This window comes from Palaemon carinicauda, chromosome 9 (genome assembly GCF_036898095.1).
Source record: "Palaemon carinicauda isolate YSFRI2023 chromosome 9, ASM3689809v2, whole genome shotgun sequence".
Classification (NCBI taxonomy): domain Eukaryota; kingdom Metazoa; phylum Arthropoda; class Malacostraca; order Decapoda; family Palaemonidae; genus Palaemon; species Palaemon carinicauda.
The window spans coordinates 55081653-55107061 of NC_090733.1; positions in this window are offsets into that span (position 1 = coordinate 55081653).

A 25409-nucleotide genomic window follows, 5' to 3' on the forward strand; every position below is an offset into this window, starting at 1 on the left:
TCTAGTATTGGAACTGAAGCCGAGGCTGGTCCCTCTGCCGGACCCAGCACTGTCTCAACAGATCCAGAAGTCGACTGTTTTGCTTCATCACAGAGAACCCAAAGCCTTCATCTCATGATTTTCTCTCCTTAGCAGTAAAGAAAAGATTTGCGACCTCAATAGGCAGTATAGACTTCTTAGAAGAATATAAGTCTAAGTCAACCAGAAGACAATATGAATCATCTTGGAAAAAGTGGGTTGCTTTCGTCAAAGCAAAATAACCAAAAGAAATCTCAATGGACTTCTGTCTGTACTCCTTTATCCACCTTCATAAATAAGGTCTGGCAGCCAACACGATAACTACGTGTAAGTCAGCCCTGACTAGACCTCTACTATACGCCTTCCAAGTAGACTTGTCAAACAAAATCTTTAACAAGATCCCTAAGGCATGTGCTAGACTTAGGACTGCAGCCCATCCGAAGCCCATTTCATGGTCCTTGGACAAGGTCCTACACTATGCTTCAATATTGAATAATGAGGATTGCTCTCTGAAACCCTTGACTCAAAAAGTCATTTTGCTGTTTGCTATAGCCTCGGGGGCCAGAGTTAGTGAAATAGTGGCCCTATCCAGAGATGAGGACCATATTTAGTTCAAAGAAGTGGGAGAACAATCTTTTTCCTGATCCAACATTTCTCGCTAAGAACGAGCTACCCACCAAGAGATGGGGTCCCTGGAAAATCTGCCCTCTGAAGGAAGATGTCTCGCTGTGTCCAGTGGAGTGTCTAAAGGTCTATCTTCGAAGAACTTCAGACTTCAGGGGAGGACAGCTCTTTAAAGGAGGAACTTCAGGATCAAACCTATCCCTAAAACAACTTAGGGCGAAAATCACATATTTTATTCGCAGAGCGGATCCTCACAGTACACCCGCAGTTCATGATCCAAGGAAAATCGCTTCATCACTGAACTTTTTTCAGTATATGGACTTTGAGCGTCTTCGCTCATACACTGGATGGAAGTCATCCAGAGTGTTCTACAAGCATTATGCGAAGCAAGTGCATGAACTCAAGCGTTACGTGGTGGCGGCAGGTAGTGTACTAAAACCTGTCGTCTAGTACTGCGATGAACAGTGAATTGATTGGGACCATCAATTATACAGGTGAAGGTGTTGACACCTCTCATTGCAATACTTTTGAAGTGAGTGTCACCATGGTGAAACTAAGGACTGTTCTAATTATTTGAGGTGAAGAAACATATAGATAACACTTGTGTCGTGTGTACGTAAACAGTGTGAATAGACATTCAACATCACAGAAATTCCTATTAGAAAATTTATCAAATTTTTAAATTTATGGTGGCATTAATAAAGCTTTCCCTTTCAGGTGAAAAACAGAAATTTTCTGTGTTATGACTGATTGATATGTTTCTTATTACAGTACATATATTAACATTTATGTTATACCTGTTACTTTATGTTGGTCATTTATTGCCAATAAATATTATCAATATGTATTTACATCTTATTTCACCCTACAATTGATTTTTAATAAAATATATCTTTCTTACACTTAATAAAACTGCATATATTTACTTATGAACAATATGTATAGCTAATACCCTTGTTCTTATATGTGATGCAAACATTATCCAGTAATGTTTGTTCCAATACGTTATACAAACAGTGAGACCTGTATGTAGTTGATGCTATGTTTGTTCATACATTATATGCAAACCTTGAGACTCCTTTCCTACGTCTAGTATGACTCTTCCCTGCAGGGGGCAGGAAGCACTAACATGGTTTATGTTTAGCAGTAATGACGTACAACGCTAACGTCATATGTCTCATTAGTCGGGTAGACCATAGGAAAAAATTGTCCCAAGGTCAAGGCATTTTAAAAATCCACAGATACAGTACTTGCAAGTAATTCTCTGGTAAGCTTCCATCAGGACGACATGGCTTGAGCCCAAAAAATGACAAATTCGTAGATAATTCGTATTTTTCCTAACTATACAAACTTTAGCTATTTAATAGGGGTTATTACTTTCGGCGTAGCTGAAATGACGAGCCAATAAAATTTTAACGAGGATTTACTACCCCACCGCTAGTTAGCGGGAGGTAGGGAGGGTAGCCTGTTACCACACCCCCCTCACAAACACCTGTGCTTGAGCTCACTTTGCTTGGATGTAGGACTTCAAGGGGGATAGGGCTGGCGGGCAAGTTTGATTAAATAGCTAAGGTTTGTATTGTTAGGAAAAATACAAATTATCTACGAATTTGTCATTTGTTCCGTAACTGACATACAAACCACGTTATTTAATAGGGGTGACTCACCCCTTAGGAAGGGTGGAATGTCCCTGCCAGTACTGGCTTTTGGCTTTGCTCGGGGACTCATTATTTGAGTGTGTCCGCACTCAGCAATAAAGAGCCCCTGCACCTCGTTAGAACCTTGCTATGCAAGGACTGTGGCCTACATAAGCTGTGTGTGAAGGTATAAAGTGTGACTCGTCCTAAGAAGTTGACCTGTAGTCCTTTAGATGGAAACTTTAGGCTAGGACTCTCCCAATACCACCTCGTCAGGGTATGGGGACGTGACAGTATTATCTTAATACTAGGAACACAAGGAAACATGGTTTACCTGCAGTGGTTTGAGGTCAGCTGTTCAGAGAACCCAGGATGCTGCTTTCCCCAAGAGAGGGGAAGATGAAGAAAAGAATAAGGGAAAGACAAACCTTTCCATTCATGCAGACTAAGACCGGGTAACAATGCCCTCAACCTTCTGCTACTTGTCCACTAGGGAGCCTGTGGTTTTAAACCAGCTGTTGTGCAGCCACCACAGGGCCGATAGAAAACGTATCGAGCCTCCTGTGGGTCACATCTTGCAGGTAGTGGGCTGTGAAGGTTGTCTTACGCATCCACACCCCAGCTTGAAGAACCTGTGTCACTGAGAAATTCTTCTTGGAGGCCAGGGACGTAGCTATGCCCCTGACATCGTGTGCTCTAGAGCGACGTGACGGAGGAGGGTCTGGATTCAGGGACAGATGGATCACCCTACGAATCCATGCCGAGATGGTGTTCTTGGTGACCCTCCTCTTATTCCTCCCAGTGCTAACAAACAATACTTGAACCTGGGGATGGATTGCAGCCGTTCTTTTGAGATATAGCCTCAGACTCCTTACTGGGCACAGTAGGAGATGGTCTGGGTCATCTGTTACAGAACAAAGACTCGAAATCTGGAAGGAATCGAACCGAGGGTCCGGCACCCCCGGATTTTGAGTCTTAGCAATAAACTCAGGGACGAATTTGAACGTTACCTCCCCGCATCCCCTTGAATGGGCGATGTCATATTAGAGACCATGAAGTTCACCGACTCGCTTGGCCGAAGTCAAAGCTAGTAGGAACACCGTCTTCCAAGTTAGGTGGCGATCTGAAGCCTGGCGTAATGGTTCATAGGGAGGTCTCTCAAGAGACCTGAGAACTCGAACCAAGTTCCATGGAGGAGGTCTCACTTCCGACTGAGGGCAGGTAAGTTCATAACTTCGTATGAGTAGGGAAAGTTCCAGCGAGGAAGAAATGTCCATTCCTTTGAGCCTGAAGGCTAGACTTAAGGCTGAGCAACAGCCTTTCACCGCCGAGACTGAAAGGCGCATTTCTTCCCGCAATTACACGAGGAACTCCGCTATTGCTGGAATAGTGGCATCGAGTGGAGAGATACCCCTTCCACGGCACCAACCACAGAAGACTTTCCACTTTGCCTGGTAAACAGATGCGGATGATTTTCGCAGATGTCCCGACATCCTAATCGCAACTTGTTGCGAAAATTCTCTCTCAGCGAGGAGATGCTGGATATTCTCCAGGCGTGAAGTCGCAGCGAAGCTACGGCTTTGTGGAAGATGTTGGCATGTGATTGTCCGAGTAGATCGTGTCGTGGAGGGAGTTCTCTCGGAAGTTCCATTAGGAGCTGCAGAAGGTCCGGAAACCATTCCGCGTGATGCCATAGCGGAGCTATGAGGGTCATTGAAAGATTGACCGATATTCTGGTCTTGTTGAGCACCCTCCTCATCAGACAGAACGGGGAAGGAGCGTACACGTCGATGTTGTCCCACTGTTGTTGGAAGGCATCTTGCCAGAGCGCCTTGGGATCCGGGACTGGGGAGCAGTACAGTGGAAGCTTGAAGTTCAGTGCTGTCGCGAACAGATCCACAGTCGGGGAACACCACAAAGTCAGGGCTTTGTTGGCTACCAGATGATCCAAAGACCACTCGGTACTCACTATCTGAGACGCTCTGCTCAGATTGTCGGCGAGCACATTCCTCTTGCTTGGAATGAAACGTGCAGATAGTGGAATCGAGTGGACTTCGGTCCATCTCAGTATCTCTACTGCAAGATAGGATAGCTGCTTTGAAAAGGTACCTCCTTGCTTGTTGATGTAAGCCACTACTGTGGTGTTGTCGCTCATCACCACCACAGAGTGACCAGCCAGGTATTGTTGGAACTGTTGAAGGACCAAGAAAACGGCCTTCATCTCTAGAATATTTATATGGAGGCACTTTTCTGATTCTGACCACAGGCCTGAGGTCCTGTGGTGTAGAACGTGGGACCCCCACCCTTTCTTTGAGGCGTCAGAAAACGGCATCAAATCCGGGGGGAGGACGAGAACATCCACTCCTCTTCATAGGTTCTCGTCTGTCACCCACCACTGGAGGTCCGTCCGTTCCGCAGGTCCCCTAGGGATCATGACGTCCGGGGAATCGTAACCTTGATTCCACCGGGACTTGAGTCGCCACTGGAGGGATCTCATCCTGAGGCGACCGTTGGGAACTAGACGAGCCAAAGATGAGAGGTGACCGAGGAGAGGTAACCATGATTGGGCTGGAAGCTCTTCTCGTCTGAGGAAAGGGCTTGCGACCCTCCTCAGCCTTGCTATCCTGTCGTCTGATGGGAAGACTTTGTGGAGATTGGTGTCTATAATCATGCCTAGGTATACCAGTCTGAGTGGGAAGCAGAGAGGACTTCGAGATTTACCAAGATCCCAAGATCCTGGCAAAGTCCCAGAGGTTTGTCTCGGTGTTGAAGAAGGGATGACACTTGAGTCTGCTATGATCAGCCAGTCGTCCAGATAACGGAGGAGAGGGATGCTGATCCTGTGTGCCCACGATAATATTAGGGTGAACACTCTGGTGAAAACCTGTGGTGCTGTGGAGAGACCAAAACACAGCACCTTGAACTGGTACACCTTGTTGTCTAGGCTGAATCTTAAGTACTTCCTTGAGGACGGATGGACTGGGATCTGGAAGTACGCGTCCTTCAGATCCAGTGTACACATGAAGTCTTGCGGTCTCACTGCAAGTCTGACCGTGTCTGCGGTCTCCATGCTGAACGGAGTTTGCTTGACAAACTTGTTCAGAGCCAAGAGGTCGATGACTGGTCTCCAGCCTCCAAATGCCTTCTTTACAAGAAAGAGTTGACTGAAGAAGCCTGGAGACCCGTCGAGGACCTCTTGGAGAGCGCCCTACTTCAACATGGTCTGGACTTCTGCCCTAAGGGCCTGCCCCCTTGCAGATCCCATGGCAAAGGAGCTCAATGAGACTGGATTCGTCGTCAGGGGAGGTAGAGATGTTGTGAACGGGAGGCAATATCCCTGACTGATTACGGAAATCGTCCAGGAATCTGCCCCGAGTTGCTGCCACCTGTCTGCGCAACTTTGTAGGCATCCCCGCACTGGTGGACATGCAGGGGGACTGCCAATCCTAGCGTTTGCGGCCTCGGCTGCTTGCTCTAGGATTCTTCCCTCCCCTGGAGGACTTCTTACCGGGCTTAGACACCACTATCTTCGCTGCCGTTGTCGGTTTCGTGGTCTTGGTAGGACGTGGCTGCTGGGGTGCTGGAGGCTTATAGGGCTTGGATATCAAAGCCCTATGTAGGAGAGAGTCTTGATGAGATTTCCTCCACCTCTCAGCGGCCTGCTCCACGTCCTTAGGCTCAAACAGGTTCGTTCCCATCACGTAAGAATGTCTGAGCCTGCTGATCTCGGTGCTAGGGATCTTTTGATGAAACCTCTCAGACACCGCATTCCGACGTTTCAGGATGGTGTTTTCCCACAGGTTCGAGACTTGATGGGCCAGAAACTCGATCGTGTGAGTGCCTGAGAGTAAAAAGGTCTCCATAGCTTTCCTGATACGTTCTTTGGACAAATCCTCCGAACGTATCAGGATACCTAAGGTCCCTAACCAGATATCCAGCCACAAAGTGGCCCGCATGGCACACTTCGCAACCTTCTGATTAAGGATCTCAGTCGCCGAGAATGAGACCTGCCGGTTGGAGAGTCTCTCAAGAAGGACTCCCCTGGTAAGCTCTTCCAAAGAATGGTGAAGGGGAAGAGCTAAACAAGGCTCCTCAAGGATCTCGAAGTACCTCCTCTGCTGTACACGAGGAGGTGGGAGAAGCTTGTTGCCGGCACTGGATCTGCTGGAGGAGGCTAGCTCAGAGAGCTGGACTGCAATCTTGTCCCTGGCACTCTTAACCCCTTGAGACCAGGGCAAAGCTGCACTTAAAAGGTTTTTGAGTCCCAAATACTCGGTGCAAGACCGTGTCTTTGCCCTCTCGAGGAGGAATCTCTGGGTCAGCAAACCCATTGAGACTCCTCATAAGGGTCAGAATCTGCCAAAACGCATGTTCTGACTCCTGCAGCTCTCCTCCTGAAGGACTAGCAGCGAAGTCTCCTGTCCCCAAAGGCTCTTCTTGGGGATACTCGCGGACGTTCTCCGAGTGGCTGGCTGGCTCCGGTCTAAGTCTTGACGAGGACTTTGGTACTGTCTTGGAGTCCTTCGACTCCCTCCTGGGAGGAATGCAGGACACCAACAACGACGGAGGTAGGCTCTTCTCCGCCCCTACCCGAGAAGACTTTTCAGCGCGAGTTGGGGTTTCCCTCATTGGTGCGATGAGGGAACGTCTCACCTCACGTGACTCCCCTGAGGACAGGAAATCTTCGTCCGAAGGGGAGGGAGAAAAAGTCTGGGGGGGGGGAAGGGGCCTGCCTCGAAGGCTTACGAGGAGACAGCTTTGTCCTCGGAGAAGTCACAGCGTCCGAAATTCCTCTTTTTCTCTTCAGGGGAATAGATGCTGCCAAGGATTTGTGGCCTAGCTCTGAGAGAACAGGCTTAAAGGCCTGCATGACCGCTCTGATCAGTGCCCCAAACCAAGGCTGCTGGCTGACAGCTGCGCTGTCAGACACTCCCTCTGGAGGGACAGGGATCGACCGATCCCTGGGAGGAGTTTCCATAGGGGGGTTCGCCTGCAAAGAAAAATATGATAAAGAAGAAATGTCCCTGGACCTTTCTGGAACCTTTCCCACTACCGGAGAGCGTGCTGTACTGCGCTTGCGGGGGGGGGGGAATGTGGAGATGGCGACCTTGCCGCGTGTTGTCCTGCAGCCTCGCACGTGGGAGGATATTGACGATCGCGCTGGGGAGCGCGCTGGCGCTCGCGCGGTGGGAAATACCCGGGGTCGCGCGTGGGAGACTGTTGGCGCGCGCGCGCGTGGGAGACTGTTGGCGCGCGCGCGCGAGGGAGATTGCGAGGATGCGCGCGGGCGCGCGGACGCGCAAGCGAGCGTTGGCACATAGGAGCGTGCGCAGGAGATATCAGATGGGCGCGTGCACAGGAGAGATATCTATTGCGCGTGGGCGCGCAGCTGGATCCTGCGTACGTTGGCGCGCCTCTTGTGGGTGCACATCAGGCTGGCGATGTATCACTGCTGTGGGAGATGGCCGTGGGCACACAGGGCGCGCATTCTCGTGGGCGCGTGTAGGTGAATGCGCGCAATTGAGCGCTGGCGAGGGATGGCGCGCAGGTGAAAGTAGACGGCGCGTTGGCGAGCGCTGGCGAGTAGGGGAAGCCTTAAACTTCCCTACTGCACCCAGATCCGAGGATCGTGGGCGCGCAGGAGATCGTTGGCGCGGAGAGCACTGGCGCGCAGGAGAGCGCTGGCGTGCAGGAGAACGTTGGCGCGCATGGCGCACAGCAGGTTGAGGGCGTGCAGTGGCGCGCTGGCGATTAGGTGAGCGCTGGCCCGCTTTAGCAGGAACATCGGCAAAGGGTGTGTGCTAGCGCACAGGTGAGCGCTAACGCGCTTTATCAGGGACGTCGGCAGCAGGCGCGCGCTGGCGAGCAGATGACCATTGGCATGCTTTATCAGCAACAGTAGGAGAGCGCCTGTGCACTAACTCCGAAACCTCAGATGTCAGTTGAACGTTGGCGCGCATGCTTGGCATGGGGCGTAAGGGACGTATGCGCTAATTTGCGCGTACGCCCTTGTTGCCGCGAAGGGACCGATGCCTGTTTTATAAAAACAGGTTTAGTTGGCGCCCACAGAGCATCAGCAGCCAGGAACGGCGACCGCAGGTCAGCAGGTCTGACGGGTGGAAGGTCGGCGTGTCCTTTGCAAGGACGACCTTCCACCGAAGGGGATCACAAACGATCCGCAGAGAGGTCCAGGGTTGTAGCAGGAACAGTCGGAGATCGATGACGAGGCTCCTCTGCGGTGGACTGCAACGATGACAACGAACCGAAGAGGTGCCTCCTTACACCCTTTTAAAGTGAAGGAAGGTCTCTCCGGCGAAGAGGAAGGCGAGCCTTCCGGCGTATACGCCCTCTGGGGGCCGTTGGGTCAGCAAACTGACCATCCGCAGTCCTCCGAAGAGGAGTCTCTGTGAGTGAACTCCCTCGAGGGGGATAATCACCGGCAGGAGAGTCTGTTGGACTTAGTTCCTCCCTCGAAGGTTGAGCAGAGGGAGAAACTAAGCCTTCAGCTACAGCAGGTTGAGCAGTTGCAGAGGTATTAGGAGATTCCGCATCGGATACCTCTGCCACCACAACGTCGACGATAGACAGAGGATCAACCTCTGCCAATGTCAGCGATTGCTTGACAGTGGCACCCAACCAGAGCTTCGGAGGAGGTTTGGGCAACGGAAGAAGAGTCCTTGGGATTTTCTCCTTTCAAAGAAATCTTCGAAAGAGAAATATCCCGCCTGGACTTCTTCTTCCGTCGCCGAGAAAACCTCTCCCACTGGGAGGTAGAACATTCCCTACACTCACCACACTTATTAGTTCTATCACACCGTTGGCCCCTACAATAAGGACAAAGGGTGTGAGGGTCCGTCTCGACCGCTGACATAAATGTACCACAAGGGAGGTCGGGTAATCCAGGACATTTGGGCATGATAGCAGAGGCCAACTTCACTCTCAAACCTGTAGGAGAGAAAGCAAAAAGACATTAATGGCTGTCAGAAAGGCGAGGGTGAGAGCGGACACGTCCGACTACCACCCGAGCCGAGAGCAAAGTGAGCTCAAGCACAGGTGTGTGTGTGGGGGGGGGTGTAGCAGGCTTCCCTCCCTACACCCCCGCTAACTAGCGGTGGGGTAGTAAACCCACGTTAAAATTCTAATGGCTTGTCATTTCAGCTACGCCGAAAGTAATAACCCCTATTAAATAGCGTGGTTTGCATGTCAGTTACGGAACAAATGGATTTTGAAGGAAGCAGAAAATGATATTTTGATTATAAAATAAATTTCTGAATATACTTACCCGGTGAATATATAATAGCTGACGTCTCCGACGGCTCGACAGATTCCAAAAACTCGCGAGCGATCGCCGTGAAGGTTGCGGGTGTGCCCACCAGCGCCGACTATCGGCCAGATACCACATATACTTGTAAACATCTCCAGTTCTTCTCAGTCCCCTAGGTCTCTATCGGGGAGGAAGGGAGGGCCTTTAATTTATATATTCACCGGGTAAGTATATTCAAAAATTTATTTTATAATCAAAATATCATTTTTAAATATTAAACTTAGCCGGTGAATATATAATAGCTGATTCACACCCATGGTGGTGGGTAGAGACCAGTATTAATATATAAAGGCGTATATGCTCAAGAGTTTTTGACAATTATTCAAAAAACAGACTTAAGTATAGGTACCTGGTAAGGAAGCAGACTCTGATTATTACTCTGCCTCATTAGTCCGCTTTCCTCACGAAGCCCAGCCATCCTCTCAGGATGCTGAAAGACTCCCAGGAGCTGTTATATCCAGGGCGAACACCCCTATAACAGGACCTCATCAATACCCTTAATCTGGGCGCTCTCAAGAAACAACATTTGACCACCCGCCAAATCAAAAAGGATGCGAAAGACTTCCTAGTCTTCCGTACAACCCAAGACAAGATTAAAAACATTTCAAGAGTAGATTAAAAGGATATTGGGATTAAGGGAATGTAGTGGTAGAACCCTCACCCACTACTGCACTCGCTGCAACGAATGGACCCAGGGTGTAGCAGTCCTCATAAAGAGTCTGGACGTCTTTTAAGTAAAATGAAGCGAACACCGACTTGCTCCTCCAAAAGGTCGCGTCCATAATACTTCAAAGAGACCTGTTTTGCTTAAAGGCACCGAAGTCGCTATCGCTCTCACTTCGTGCGTCTTGACCTTAAGCAAACAACGATCTTTCTCATTTAAATGAGAATGTGCCTCCCGGATTAAAAGTCTAATAAAGTACGATAACGCATTTTTAGACATGGGCAATGAGGGCTTCTTAACGGAGCACCATAAGGCCTCAGAACCACCTCGTAATGGTTTAGTTCGAGCTAAGTAAAACTTAAGAGCTCTAACAGGGCACAGCACTCTTTCAACTTCGTTACCTACGATCTCTGACAGACTAGGTATTTCAAAAGATTTAGGCCAAGGACAAGAAGGCAGTTCGTTCTTGGCCAAAAAACCAAGTTGAAGCGAACATGTAGCTTTATTTGTTGAGAAGCCGATGTTCTTACTAAAAGCATGGATCTCACTAACCCTTTTAGCCGAAGCCAAGCACACCAAAAAAAGCGTCTTGAGGGTGAGATCCTTCAGGTAGGCTGAATGCAATGGCTCAAACCTGTCCGACATTAGGAACCTTAGGACCACGTCTAAGTTCCAAGCGGGAGTTGACATACGACGCTCCTTAGAGGTCTCGAAGGACTTAAGGAGATCTTGGAGATCCTTGTTATTTGACAGATCCAAGCCTCTATGTCTGAAAACAGATGCCAACATGCTCCTGTAGCCTTTAATAGTGGGAGCAGAGAGGGAGCGAACATTTCTCAGATGCAGGAGAAAGTCCGCAATTTGGGCTACAGAGGTACTGGAAGAGGAAATAGAGGAGGACTTGAACCAGTCTCTAAATACCTCCCATTTCGACTGATAGATCCTGATGGTAGAGGATCTTCTGGCCCTCGCGATCGCTCTAGCTGCCTCCTTCGAAAAACCTCGAGCTCAAGAGAGTCTTTCGATAGACTGAAGGCAGTTAGACGAAGCGTGGGGAGGCTTTGATAAAATCTCTTTACGTGAGGCTGTCGTAAGAGATCCATCCGTAACGGCAGACTTCTTGGAACATCTACCAGCCATAGAAGTACCTCTGTGAACCACTCTCTCGCGGGCCAGAGTGGAGCAACCAATGTCAACCTGGTCCCTTCGTGAGAGGTGAACTTCTGCAGCACCTTGTTTAGGATCTTGAAAGGTGGAAAGGCATAAACGTCCAGGTGAGACCAGTCCAGCAGGAAAGCGTCTATGTGGGCTGCCTCTGGATCTGGAACTGGAAAGCAGTAAGTCGAGAGCCTCTTTGTCAGAGAAGTCGCAAAAAGATCTATGGTGGGTGACCCCATGTCATCCATAGCTTCTCGCACACAGTCTTATGCAACGTCCACTCCATGGAGATGACTTGTCCTCTTCTGCTGAGGCAGTCCGCCAAGACACTCTTTTTTCCTTGCACAAATCTTGCCAAAGGAGAGATGTTACTTGCCTTAAATGGAGTTCCTTCTGATCCGTGGATCAAAGACCCGAGCATTCCAGACTGTCCAGTGGAGCTCCCTAACCCAAAACCGAAGCATCTGAATACAACACATGGTTTGGGTTCTTGATCGCAAGAGAAAGACCTTCTCGAAGTCTGATGTTGCTGTCCCACCAAGTCAGACATGTCTAGACTGGGTTGGAGACTGGGAAAGAGATACTCTCTAAACCCTTCTCCTTGTTCCAATGGTTTAGGTGAAATTGGAGAGGGCATATGTTGAGTCTCCTCAGAGAGATAAACTACTCCAGCGATGAAAGAGTTCCCACGAGACTAGTTCAAACTCTTACAGAGCAACTGTTTTCCTCTTGCAAGTGAAGGACTTTTAACAGAGCTTGTTCCATTCTTGTGGGAGACGAAAAGGCCCGAAAAATCAGACACTGTATCTCCATTCCCAAATAAAGAATAGTCTGGGATGGGGTACTGTAAGTTACGACTTCTCTACGTTCACTATGAGACCTAGCTCCTTGGTTAGGTCTAATATCCATTAGAGGCTCTCCAGACAGTGATATAATGACGACGCCCTGATTAGCCAGTCGTCAAAATAAAAGGGAGGCTCTGAATCCTCAAAAAATGTAGAAAGCTTGCTACATTTTGCAAGGGCCTTGTAAAAAACAAGAGGAGCAGGAATGAGGCCGAAGTACAGTGCTCAACATTGGTACATTACTTTCCCGTCCACAAACCTCAGATGTTGTTGAAAGTTTGGATGAATCGGGATGTGGAAGTATGCATCCTGAAGGTCGAGAGAGACCATCCAGTCGCCTTCCCTTACTGCTGCCAAGACAGATTTGGTAGTCTTCATCGTGAAGTTTGTCTTGACAATGAACACATTGAGCGCACTTACATCTTAAGTACTCCTGCAGTGAACGTGGCTGCCAGATCATTGGAGTCCTCCCTGATGGCCCTGTTCATGCATGACATAATTGTACAGCAAAACATTGACAGCTGGAGAGACCTTCTGACTTAAGGCTCCCAGGGACCAACCAACAAATAAAAACTTCAAACGCTCGAAAAAACCCCTAATAGGAGATGGTCTAGCTCTGAAGCCGACCATAAAATCTTGGAGCGTCTCATGGCCAGGCGACGGGGAGAGTCTATGAGGCTTGAGAAGTCTCCCTGGGCAGAGGCAGGAACTCCCAAGCCGAGAACTTCTCCCGTGTCATACCAGACGCTCGCTCTAGAAGCCAGTTTAAAAGGAGGGAAAGCAAAGGCTGTCTCCCCCAGACTCCTCCTGGTGAACGTAAAGCAAACGTAAAGCTCTCTTAGAAGAGCGAGAGAGCACGAGCTTAGAAAACGACGGCTTCGAAGTAGCTAGGCCTAGCGTAAACTCTGACGAAGGCGAACGAGGAGCAGCAGTTACAAAATGGACCGGAAAAGGATCCTTAAAAATCAGCATGATTTTTTTAAAGTCCATAGAGGTCTGAGCAGCTTTAGGCTCCTCTCCGTCAGACAAAGTCCCCAAAGGAATATCAGTAGGAGGAGGATCAGCAACTTCCTCATCTGAAGGAACCTCGTCCGACAATTGTCTAGTCTCATGAAAAGGAGAGACCTGCCGCGGCGGCAATGCTTGACAGGCAATGTCAACAAGCAAAGGAGCAGCAGTAGCAGTAGAGGAAGCGACGTCAGGTCGCTGCTGAAAGGACTGAAAACCTTGTGACCGTCCAACAACAACAACAGGAGTTGATGGACGCTCGACGTCAAGTCGAGACTGCCTTGACTGCCTAGACTGAGCAGTCAAAATAACCCTTGACTGCGGTGCTTGACGCTCAACGTCAAAACAAGGCAACTGAGCTGGTTGGCGAACGTCCTGAACGTCAACACGAGACTGCGGCAGCGGCTGAACGTCAACCAGCGGCTGAAAGCCAACACGGGACTGCAGCGAGTGAGGATCCATGTCACGTGACTGACGTGAAAAACTCCTGACATCACGTTTCAAAGTACAAGAAACGTCAGCACTAACGTCAAACGGACGAGTAAATGCTCGTTTGGGCGGCTGACGGCCAGAGTCTCGTTTAGCGTAACGACGACTCGAAAGCGAAGGTTCATCGTGAACCTGCTCAACGTCATACTTCTCCATAAGGGAGGCAAGCTTAGTCTGCATGTCCTGCAGGACAACCCATTTAGGATCAACGGGAGTCGGAACGGGCCGAGACGACGGTAACGTCTGTGTTGGCTAAACATTGCCTTTACCGCGACCCTCGGACCCCGTGTTACGCTTGCGTTTAATAGGCGAACAGTCTTCCGACGACTGCAAAGGGTCAGAGCTGTCCCCATGGCTACAGCCAGGACGCTGGACCTGTCCTGAAGGGACTGACTTTCGCTTAAAGGGTCTAGAAACCTTGCGCCAAGGTTTCTTTTGCGAAAAGTCTTCGGATGACGAGGAGAAACTTCGTCTCTCCTGTCTTATGGCAAGGACGTGCTTGCCGAGCAACGTCTGATACCTTTGAGGGAACGTCTGTTCGTTGGTTTACACTCCTTACTCCCTTAGGTCCTACGACATTCCTTCTCCCTGGTGCATGGGAGCCTGAAAGAGGTCTCGGACTAGGCAAGTGACAAGCACGAACAAACGAACCCTCCGCAACACAGCACATGTTTTCTAGCACTCACTTCACTGATATCGTATTTTTCAATAATCTCACATTAGGCATGAATAAAACTGATATCTACCTGAAGCACGCAATTCTCCCTTACATCAAAAGGTTATAATTGCGAAATGAGTCGTATAATGTAAGCACATTAGTACAAAATGAAACACACACGCAAAAATCAAAAAACATAATACATATATATCGAATAAAACGGAAATATATATAAAGTTAAAAAGGATCAGTGACTGGGGAGAAGACTAAACACTAGTTCACTAAAGACTACGTTTTCAATCTCTCACCGTACAGTGCCTTGGGACGAGAATAAAAACTAAAAACGTTTTATCCTTTCTCCCCGTACAGAGACTAGGGACGAGAGTAAAAAACTGAATCGAGAACAACGTTACTCGCTCCCAAACTCCTTACTTGGGACGAGAATAAAGATCGGATCGCTCTCTCTTTCTCTCTCTCTCTCCGTCTCTCTCTCTCTCTCTCTTGTCACACACAAGAGAATTGCCCACTCACCCTTCGTCAATAAACAGGTTATTTGACCAAAGGAAAAACTGAAAGGACTAAGAAATTGAAAATTAACAAGTTCCTTTAAATTAGTATTTAAAACACTTCAGTTTGAAAGAAGAATGAACAAAACGTCAAAATCGATTTACTCTTTCTGCAAAGTGAAACCGTGATTCTCTCTTTCTCTATCGTAACGATAGAGCGCAAACTGCGTAGCATAAATAAACCAAACGTTAGTTCATCTTTGAAAAAAACAGCACGAAGACTATTCAAAGAATATATTTCTTAAAATATTTTCTAAAAAAAAATATTCATTTCATAACTCTTACAGAGCAAATGATTTAAACTTAACGAAAATAAAAGTTGAATGGGCTCAACGTTGTTTAACTTCGGTTTCCAAGTTAGGACCGCCTACATCTCGGACTAGGGGAGGAATAGGTAAAGTCCGCATATAAACAAAACATAAAATTTATCTTGATGTTTAGTATAAATGGAAAGCTAATCGAAGAGGCCTAATAAAGGCGGGTGAGATATAAAATATATAGAGGAAAATCTATAATTATCAACAATAATTTATAACGTGATAAAATAATTACTAAAAGCCTTAAACACACTTCCGTACACTGAGGGAAGGGTCGGCCATCTTTACTCTATGGAAAAACCAGAGATAAAAAAGCAAGGGCAAAACGCTTTTCCTCTCCTTTCAAAAGTATTCCTTTTGAAGATAGTATTGAATAATCCAACACGGCAAAAGCAATAAAACCAAAACCAAGTACTTCACCAATTTGGTAGAAAACTCGAGGTCATAAAGCGAGTGGAATCAACTTGTCGATGAAACCGACAGAGAAGAACTGGAGATGTTTACAAGTATATGCGGTATCTGGCCGATAGTCGGCGCTGGTGGGCACACCCGCAACCTTCACGGCGATCGCTCGCGAGTTTTTGGAATCTGTCGAGCCGTTGGAGACGTCAGCTATTATATATTCACCGGCTAAGTTTAATATTTAAAAATCTATTTTTGGGTGAGATAGCCATGTCGTCCTGATTGGACCTGCCCTCCTTTTCTACAGAAAAGGCCTTGGCAGGACCCCTCCCGAAATTACTACATCTGTAGCACCATGCTCAAAGCTACAAGGAATAACGCGCCATCTTGGATACAGCACCATCTAGGTACTCAATAGTAGTACGGGAGGAAGGGTACCTTGATAACGGCTCCCCTTCTATATTTGCCACTTTCCCCCTCGAAGCGAAAACGCTATTCGCGGTGAAGATTGCTATGTGTCGTATCAAGATATACGTCCCCTGATTTATGCGATATCCTTAAGAGAAATTTTAAGGATATTTGTGCCAGGAGTTGGAATTCTGGAGACCTAAAGGTAAATTCTCTGGGAATATCACTGTAGCAAATATCCCTTAGAAAGCTACTTATAGGAACCTTCCATCAGGGCGACATGGCTATCTCGCCCAAAAATAGATTTTTTGCTTCGCTCAAAATCCGTTTAAAAGATTCAGAGCCTCAAGACATTTAGCTTTTAATGCTTTTAAGTGAGAAACCCATGTAAGCCTACAATGAAATATCAACCCTAAAAATTTAGCTTCACTTGCACATGGGATCCGTTGACCTTTGATGTATATATCCGGGTCTGGATGTACTCCCCGGATACGACAGAAATGAACAATTGTAGTTTTACTTGTCGAGAACTTAAATCCATTCATATCGGCCTACTGGATAATTTTATAAATAGAGAGTTGTATTTTTCTCTCAACCATTGCCATTCTAGCTCGAGCAAATGATATAGAGAGATCATCCACAAATAATGTGGCGAGAACATCCTGGGGAATGACTGAAGATATCCCATTATTTGCTAGTGAAAAAAGGGTTACACTCAGCACACTACCCTGACGAACTCCTTCCTGGTATTTACTTTCTGATAGTTTCCCCAACTCTCACTTGGAAAATTCTATGTAAAAGAAATGACTGAATAAATAGTGGTAGCTCTCCTCTTAATCCCAACTCATGGATTCTTTTAAGTATACCATATCTCCATGTGGTATCATATGCCTTTTCAAGATAAAAAAAAGATTGTCACATGGTGCTGCTTGGAAGCAAAGGCTTCACAAATGGAGGACTCAAGTCGTATCAGCACATCAGTTTTCGAGTGCATTTTTCTGAATCCACATTGAATGGGTGATAAAATACCCTTCTTTTCAAGGTACCACATCAGTCTTACATTGACCATCTTCTCCATGATTTTGCACAAACAGGATGTCAATGCATTTGGCTTATAATTTGCTGCTAAAAACTTGTTCTTACCGGGTTTTAAAAAGGCTAAAATAATGGCTAGTTCCCAAACACTTGGCTAACTAGGATCATACCATATTCTACTAAAAATGCTTAAAATAAATAACTTTGTATTAAAAGGTACGTGTTTAATCATTGCATATGGAATTTCATTGGGTCCAGGGGCTGTATCGTTACACGTAGCAAGAGCAGGATCAAATTCTCTTTCAGTAAAAGGAGGATTGTATGACTCTTGCTTTCTTGATGTGCAATTAAAACTTTCTTTTCTTCAATGCTCCTATACTGGTGACCAGGAGCTGCTTCACACTTGCACGATACATTTGAAAAATGGTCAGCCAGGGCATTGCTAACTTCAGTTGCTCCAGTCAAATACTGGCCATTTACCTTTAACACTGGTGGTGGGTTTGGGGTGAATTTGCCAGCTATCTTTTTGACTTTCCTCCATACAGATGAAGTTGGTGTTCTACTGTTAATGGAGGATACAAATGACACCCAAGATTGGCGCCTAGCTTCTCTCATGGCACGACGGAACTGTGCTCTACATTTCTTGTATATGACTAAATTCTCCTCAGTACAGCATGCGCAACTGAGTTAAAGACTTTCTTGTGGCTCTGTGCAGGGCAGTTAGTTCAGATGACCACCAGGGGACTGGTCGTCGTCTGGATACCCCTGTTGTTTTGGGAATGGAATTGACTCCTGCTGTGTGAAGAGTTCCATTAAGTAAGTCTATGGCATCATCAACACTCAGACTGTTCTGCATTTCCTTCAATTTCGTTTAGCTCCAGAAATCTATCCCAGTCCGCCTTATCAAGATTCCATCGAGGCGATCTCTGTAAAGGTGGACCATTGTTTGCTGTTTATAATGATTGGTGCATGATCACTAGTATGCCAATCATCTAATGTTCTCCAATTAAAATCGAGAAGACAATTAGAGCTTGCAACTGAAAGGTCAATGCAGGACAAGGTACCTGTCTGTACATGAAAATGTGTGGGCTCTCCTGTATTAAGGAGTCCGACATCTTCATTCTCCAAAATTGATGACATAATACTACCCCTTGCATTTGCCAAAACATCACCCCATAAAGGATGTCTACTATTAAGATCTCCTAGTAAGAGAAAAGGTTGTAGGAGTTGTTTAATCACTTCTACTATATTATCATATGAGATGTTATCATTTGGAGGCAAGTAAAGAGAACAGATTGTGTATTTTCTCACTATATCAATCTGTACAACCACTGCCTGCAGAGGGGTACAAATTGACAAAGATATTTGGGGAACATCTCGACAAACGTATATAAGACTTCCACCATGGCTCCCTGCTTGTTGATCATATGGTGTCCTATAGCTAACATACTCTCGAGGACAAACTGTTATAGGGGAGTGCTCATGTATGAGGAGCTCGAGTTGTTCGTATTTCGCCCTTAAACCCTGGCAATTCCATTGCAGAATGGAGGAAAAAAAACAATGGTTTATTTTTTGGAAGACACCTTAGATGAAGTCTTCCCATTGGCAATATTTGATCTAACAATATTTTCTGGTGGTATCTCGAAAGAGGACCTTGATATAGTGGGTTTTGTGTTCCTCTTTTTCTTTGTGTCCTTTTGATCTAGTTGTTGAGGAGGATGGTGGACCTCAACTTGAATTTCTGATTGGTTCAATTTACCTCCTAGTTGATCAGAAACATCAGCAGACAAGATATCATATTTATTTGAAGTCATGACTTTAATGTTTCTTATTGTAGGAGGCGAGAGAGATGGAGGTCTCTCTCTTTTTCGATTAAAAGGTTGTGATCTGTCAGGTGTTTGCACCTTCCCCACTACAGGTTCACCAGGTAAATTAGTTTCAAGTGGAACCTCCATCAGATCAGGCAAGGACACGGCCTGTGAGAGGTTTGTACAGTACTATTGTTTAGAATCGGAGTAGTTGGCTTTTGAGTACCTTTCAGATCTTTAGGTATGTTTTGATTTTTCTACAATTTCTGGATATAGATTTTCGATGGGACTTTCAACCACTTTAACTACTTTCATTTGTTTCTTTATCTTAGAAGTAGATATATAATTTTCGTCTCTGTGGTTTGGCAAGTTTTTCTTCAAAACCATTGAAAAAGGGTTCCCTGGTCTTATCTGCTTTTCAAGAGCTCTTTTACGAGCCTCTTTAAAAGTAACCCTTTCCATGGTCCTAATGGCCTGAATTTCTTTTTCAAAAATAAACTTAACACAGCTTTTAGATGTAGCTGGGTGTGCTTCCCCACAATGTATGTGATTAGGGTTTTCTATGCATACTCAATGACAACTTTTTCCACAGTTAGCACAAACAGCTGGCTTATTGTAGTTTGTCCTTACATTTCTGGCTTAAATGGCCATACATTTGGCAATGATAACACCGCAATGGTGAAGGGATATGTGGTTTTACCTTCAAAGATAGCCAACCACCCTTAATAACATTTGGTAATCTGCATTGATCAAATGTTATAATCAAAGTAGCAAGAGGAATATGTTGCTCTCCAACTCTCTTTCTTATTGTGACTACTTTAACTACTCGTTGATTTTTCATTTCATCCTCAATTTCTTTTTCCTCTATATCCACCAATTCTGGAACGTATATCACACCTCTACTCTGGTTGAAAGTACGGTGCGAAATGCATTTTACACTATGACCATTCAATGTTGTAAGTGTTTTTAACCTTTCACCTTGTAATGGGGATAGTGTCTCTATCAAGAGACTTCCATTTCCCTGGGGTTGAATTTTTGGCTGTTTTCTAAATAAAGTAACTATTTCCCTATTAGCTTTAAAAACATTTACACGCTCATTTCTTCCGTTTTCAAATTCTAAGATAAAAAAATTTCATAATTCACTACTTCATAGTTACCAGGTAATACTTCTACTTTTCTATATCTTTCTATACTGTCATCATTTTTCACACTCTCTCTCTTCTTCTCTAGTGTTTTATTATTCACATGACGTGAATAAGGTTCTAATGTAACAATATTAGAACCCGAGTTGGAGCTGTCTGTACCGAGGTCAATGTTTGTATTTTCAAAGTCCTCAACAGAGGGGTGGATTTTTTTTGTATGAGAAAGCCGGGTTATCCACCTCTTATCAGAGGATGTCAGTCCTCCTATCCCATGTGGCCCAACACGAGAAGAGGCTTCAGCGGGACCAGTCCTCTATTAGAGAGGGGCAGCCTCTCTTTAGGTGGGCGTACACTGGTAAGTGGAGGTAGTTAGCCCCTCCCACCATCGACTCCAATGTCTGGCATTACCCATTACCTGCAAATATGGGTGACTTAAAACCGGATCACTGGAGCCCGACTCTTAACCCTTTTACACCCAAAGGACGTACTGGTACGTTTCACAAAAGCCATCCCGGTACGTCCTTGCAAAAAAATGCTATAAATTTTTTTTTTTCATATTTTTGATAATTTTTTGAGAAAACTCAGGCATTTTCCAAGAGAATGAGACCAACCTGACCTCTCTCTGACAAAAATTAAGGCTTTTAGAGCAATTTAAAAAAATATATACTGCAAAATCTGCTGGAAAAAAAATAACCCCCTGGGGGTTAAGGGTTGGAAATTTCCAAAAAGCCTGGGGGTAAAAGGGTTAACAGATTTGGTCTGCACCAAATGGGGTCTGCCAAAGGGTGATGGCGTCTAACTGGTACAGGTTAAGATGGAATGCCGTCCATCTCACACTGCAAAATCCAAAGCAGCTGCCAAAGTATAATCGAACATGACAAAGTCGTCAACAATATTGAGCCCAAAAGGAAGAGATGGGAGATAAAAAAAAAAAAAACCAGAAGTAAAAGAGAAAGTGCTGACTGATTTAGATGGATCGACAGCTGGGCACTGAGGTCCAGTGGCATCTTGCCAGAGAGCCTTGGGGTCTGGGACTGGGGAACAGTACAGAGGGCGCCTGAAGTTCAGGCCCATTGCGAAGAGGTCCACAGTCGAACCCCACAAAGTCGGGACTTTGTTGGCTACTAGATGATACAAAGACCACTCGGTACTCACTATCTGAGATGCTCTTCTCAGGTTGTCGGCGAGCACATTCCATTTGCCTGGAATGAAGCGTGCCAATAGTGGTATCGAGTGGATTTCGGCCCATCTCAGTATCTCTACTGCTAGATGGGATAGTTGCCGCGAAAAAGTACCTCCTTTTTTGTTGATGTGGGCCACTACTGTGGTGTTGTCGCTCATCACCACCACAGAGTGACTTGCCAGGTACTGTTGGAACTGTTGAAGACCCAGAAAAACAGCCTTCATCTCTAGGAGATTTATGTGGAGGTACTTTTCTGACTCTGACCAGAGGCCTGAAATCGTGTGGTGCAGCACGTGGGTCCCCCACCCTTTTTTTGAAGCGTCTGAAAACAGCATCAAATCCGGGAGGAGGACGAGAAGATCCACTCCCTTTCGTAGATTCTCGTCTGTCACCCACCACTGGAGGTCTGTCAGTTCCGCAGGTCACATGGGAAGCTGGATGTCCTGGGAGTCATATGCTTGATTCCACCAGGACTTGAGTCGCCACTGGAGGGATCTCATCCTGAGGCGACCATTGGGAACTAGACGGGCCAGCGATGAAAGGTGACCGAGGAGACGTAGCTACGATTGGGCTGGAAGTTCTTCTTATCTGAGAAAAGGTTTTGCGACCTTTTTCAGCCTTGCTACTCTCTCGTCTGACGGAAGGTTTTGTGGAGGATGGTGTCTATAATCATGCCTAAGTATACCAGTCTTTGAGTGGGAAGCAGAGAGGAGTTCTCGAGATTTACCATGATCCGTAGATCTTGGCAAAGTCTCAGAGGTTTGTCTCGGTGTTGAAAAAGGGTTCACAACGAGTCTGCTAGGATTAGCCAGTCATCCAGATAACGGAGGAGACGGATGCCAATTCTGTGTGCCCAAGATGATACTAGGGTGAACACTCTGGTGAAGACTTGTGGTGCTGTGGAAAGACCGAAGTACAGCACCTTGAACTGGTATATTCTGTTGTCTAGGCTGAATCTTAAGTACTTCCTTGAAGACAGATGGACTGGGATCTGGAAGTTCACGTCCTTTAGGCCCAGTGTGTACATGAAGTCTTGCGGTCTTCCTTTAGTCTGACCGTGTCTGCCGTCTCCATGCTGAACGGAGTTTGTTTGACAAACTAGTTCATAGCTGAGAGGTCGATGACTGGTCTCCAGCCTCCAGATGCCTTCTTTACAAGAAAGAGTCGACTGAAGAAGCCTCGGGATCCGTCGAGGACCTCTTGGAGAGCGCCCTTCTTCAACAGGGTCTGGACTTCTGCCAGAAGGGCTTGCCCCCTTGCCGATCCCATGGCAAGGGAGCTCAATGAAACTGGAGGTAGAGATGTAATGAACGGGACGCGATATCCTAGACTGATTACGGAGATTGTCCAGGAATCGGCCCGAGTTGCTTCCACCTCTTTCCGCAACTCTGTAGGCATCCCCCCACTGGTGGCAATGCAGGGGGACTGCCTATCCTAGCGTTTACGGCCTCAGCTGCTTCCTCTAGGATTTTTACCTCCCATGGAGGACTTTTTGCTTTTTCTGTCTTTGATAGGAAAGGGCTTAGACACCGCTGTTGTAGTGGTCTTGGTTGGACGGGACTGCTGTGGTGCTGGAGGTTTATAGGGCCTAGATGTTAAAGCCCTATGGAGGAGGGAGTCTTGATGGGACTTCCTCCACATCTCAGCAGCATGTTCCATATCCTTGGTCTCGAACAGAAGAGACCCCTCTATGGGGAAATAATCCTAGAGGGAGCAGCCGAAGCCGCAAACACTAGGACAGACACTCCCCCTGCATTTCCACCGGTGGGGGATGCCTACAGAGTTGCTCAGAGAGTTGGAAGCAACCCGGGGCCGATTCCTGGACAATCTCTATGATCCGTCTAGGATATCACGTCCCGTTTATAACATCTCTACCTCCCCTGACGACAAATCCAGTGTCATTAGACTCCCTTGCCAAGGGATCGGCAAAGGGGCAAGCCCTTCTGGCAAAAGTCCAGACCCTGTTGAAGAAGGGCGCTCTCCAAGAGTTCCTCGACGGGTCCCTAGGCTTCTTCAGTCGACTCTTTCTTGTAAGAAAGCCGTCTGGAGGCTAGAGACCAGTTAACGACCTCTCAGCCCTATATAAGTTTGTCAAACAAACTACTTTCAGCATGGACAGGGCAGACACGGTCAGACTAGCAGTGAGATCTCAAGACTTCATGTGTACACTGGACCTAAAGGACGCGTACTTCCAGATCCCAGTCCATCCGTCTACAAGTAAGTACTGAAGATTCAGCCTTGACAACTGAAAGTACAATTTCAAGGTGCTGTGCTTCGGTCTTTCCACAGCACCACAAATTTTCACCAGTGTTTGCCCTAGTGTCATCTTGGGCACACAGGATTGGAACCTATCTCTTCCATTATCTGGACGACTGGCTATTCCTAGCAGACTCGGTGTCAACGCTTCTTCAACACCGAGACAAATTTCTGAGACTTTGCCAGGATCTGGGATCATGGTAAATCTCGAGAAGTCCTCTGCTTCCTACACAGAGACTGGTATGCTTAGGCATGATCATAGACACCAATCTCCACAAAGCCTTCCCATCAGATGACAGGATAACAAGACTGAAAATGGTAGCAAGACCTTTTCTCAGATGAGAAGAACTTCCAGCCCAGACGTGGTTACGTCTCCTCGGTCACCTTTCATCGCTGGCACATCTAGTTCCCAATGGTCGCCTCAGGATGATATCCCTCCACTGGCGACTCAAGTCCCAGTGGAATCAACCTCACGACTCCCCAGACACCCGGATCCCCATGGATCAGTGGAACTGACAGACCTCCAGTGGTGGGTGACAGACAAGTACCTAAAAAAGGGAGTGGACCTTCTCATCCTCCCCCCGGGATTTGATGCTGTTTTCAGACACTTCATGAAAAGTGTGGGGGGCCCACGTTCTGCACCACACGACTCAGGCTTCTGGTCAGTCAGAAAAGTACCTCCACATAAATCCCCTAGAGAAGAAGGCCATCTTTCTGGCCCTTCAACAGTTCCTGGCAGGCCATTCAGTGGGGGTGATGAGCGATAACACCACAGTAGTGGCTTATATCAACAAACAAGGAGGTACTTTTTCGCAGCAGCTATCCCAACTAGCAGTAGAGACACTATGATGGGCCGAAATCCACTTGATACCACTATCAGCACGCTTCATTCCGGGCAAAAGGAATGTGCTCGCTGACAACCTGAGCAGAGCATCTCATATAGTGAGTACTGAGTGGTCTTTGGATCATCTAGTAGCCAACAAAGTCCTGACTTAGTGGAGTTCTCTGACTGTGGACCTCTTCGCAACGGGCCTGAACTTCAGGCCCCCACCATATTGTTCCCCATTCCCAGACCCCAAGGATCTCTGGCATGATGCTCTCAAACAACGGTGGGACAACATCGACGTTTACGCCTTTTCCCGGTTCTTTCTGACGAGAAGGGTACTCAACAAGACCAGAACATTGGTCAATCTTTGAATGACCCTCATAGCTCCGCTATGCATCACGCAGAATGGTTTCCAAACCTTCTGCAGCTCCTAACAGAGCCCAAAAGAGAACTCCCTCCACGACACAATCTACTCAAACAACCACATGCCAACATCTTCCACAAAGCCGTAGCTTTGCTATGACTTCACGCGTGGAGACTATCCAGCATCTCCTCTCTCAGAGAGGATTTTTGCAACAAGTTGCGATTAGAATGGCTGGATACCCGCATAACTCATCAGCAGAAGTCTACCAGGCAAAGTGGAAAGTCTTCTGTGGTTGGTGTCGTGGAAGAGGTATCTCTCCACTCGATGCCACCATTCCAACAATAGCGGAGTTCCTTGTGTATTTGCGTGAAGAAATGCACCTATCTGTCTCAGCAGTGAAAGGCTATCGCTCAGCCTTAAGCATCGCCTTCAGACTGAAAGGAATGGACATTTCTTCATCGCTAGAACTTTCTTTACTCATACGGAGTTATGAACTTACCTGCCCCCAGTCAGAAGTGAGACCTCCCCTGTGGAACGTGGTTCGAGTTCTCAGGTCTCTTAAGAGACCTCCCTATGAACCATTACGCCAGGCAACCAATCACCACCTGATTTGGAAGACGGTGTTCCTGCTAGCTTTGGCTTCGGCCCAAGGCAGTGAAATTCATGGTCTATCATAC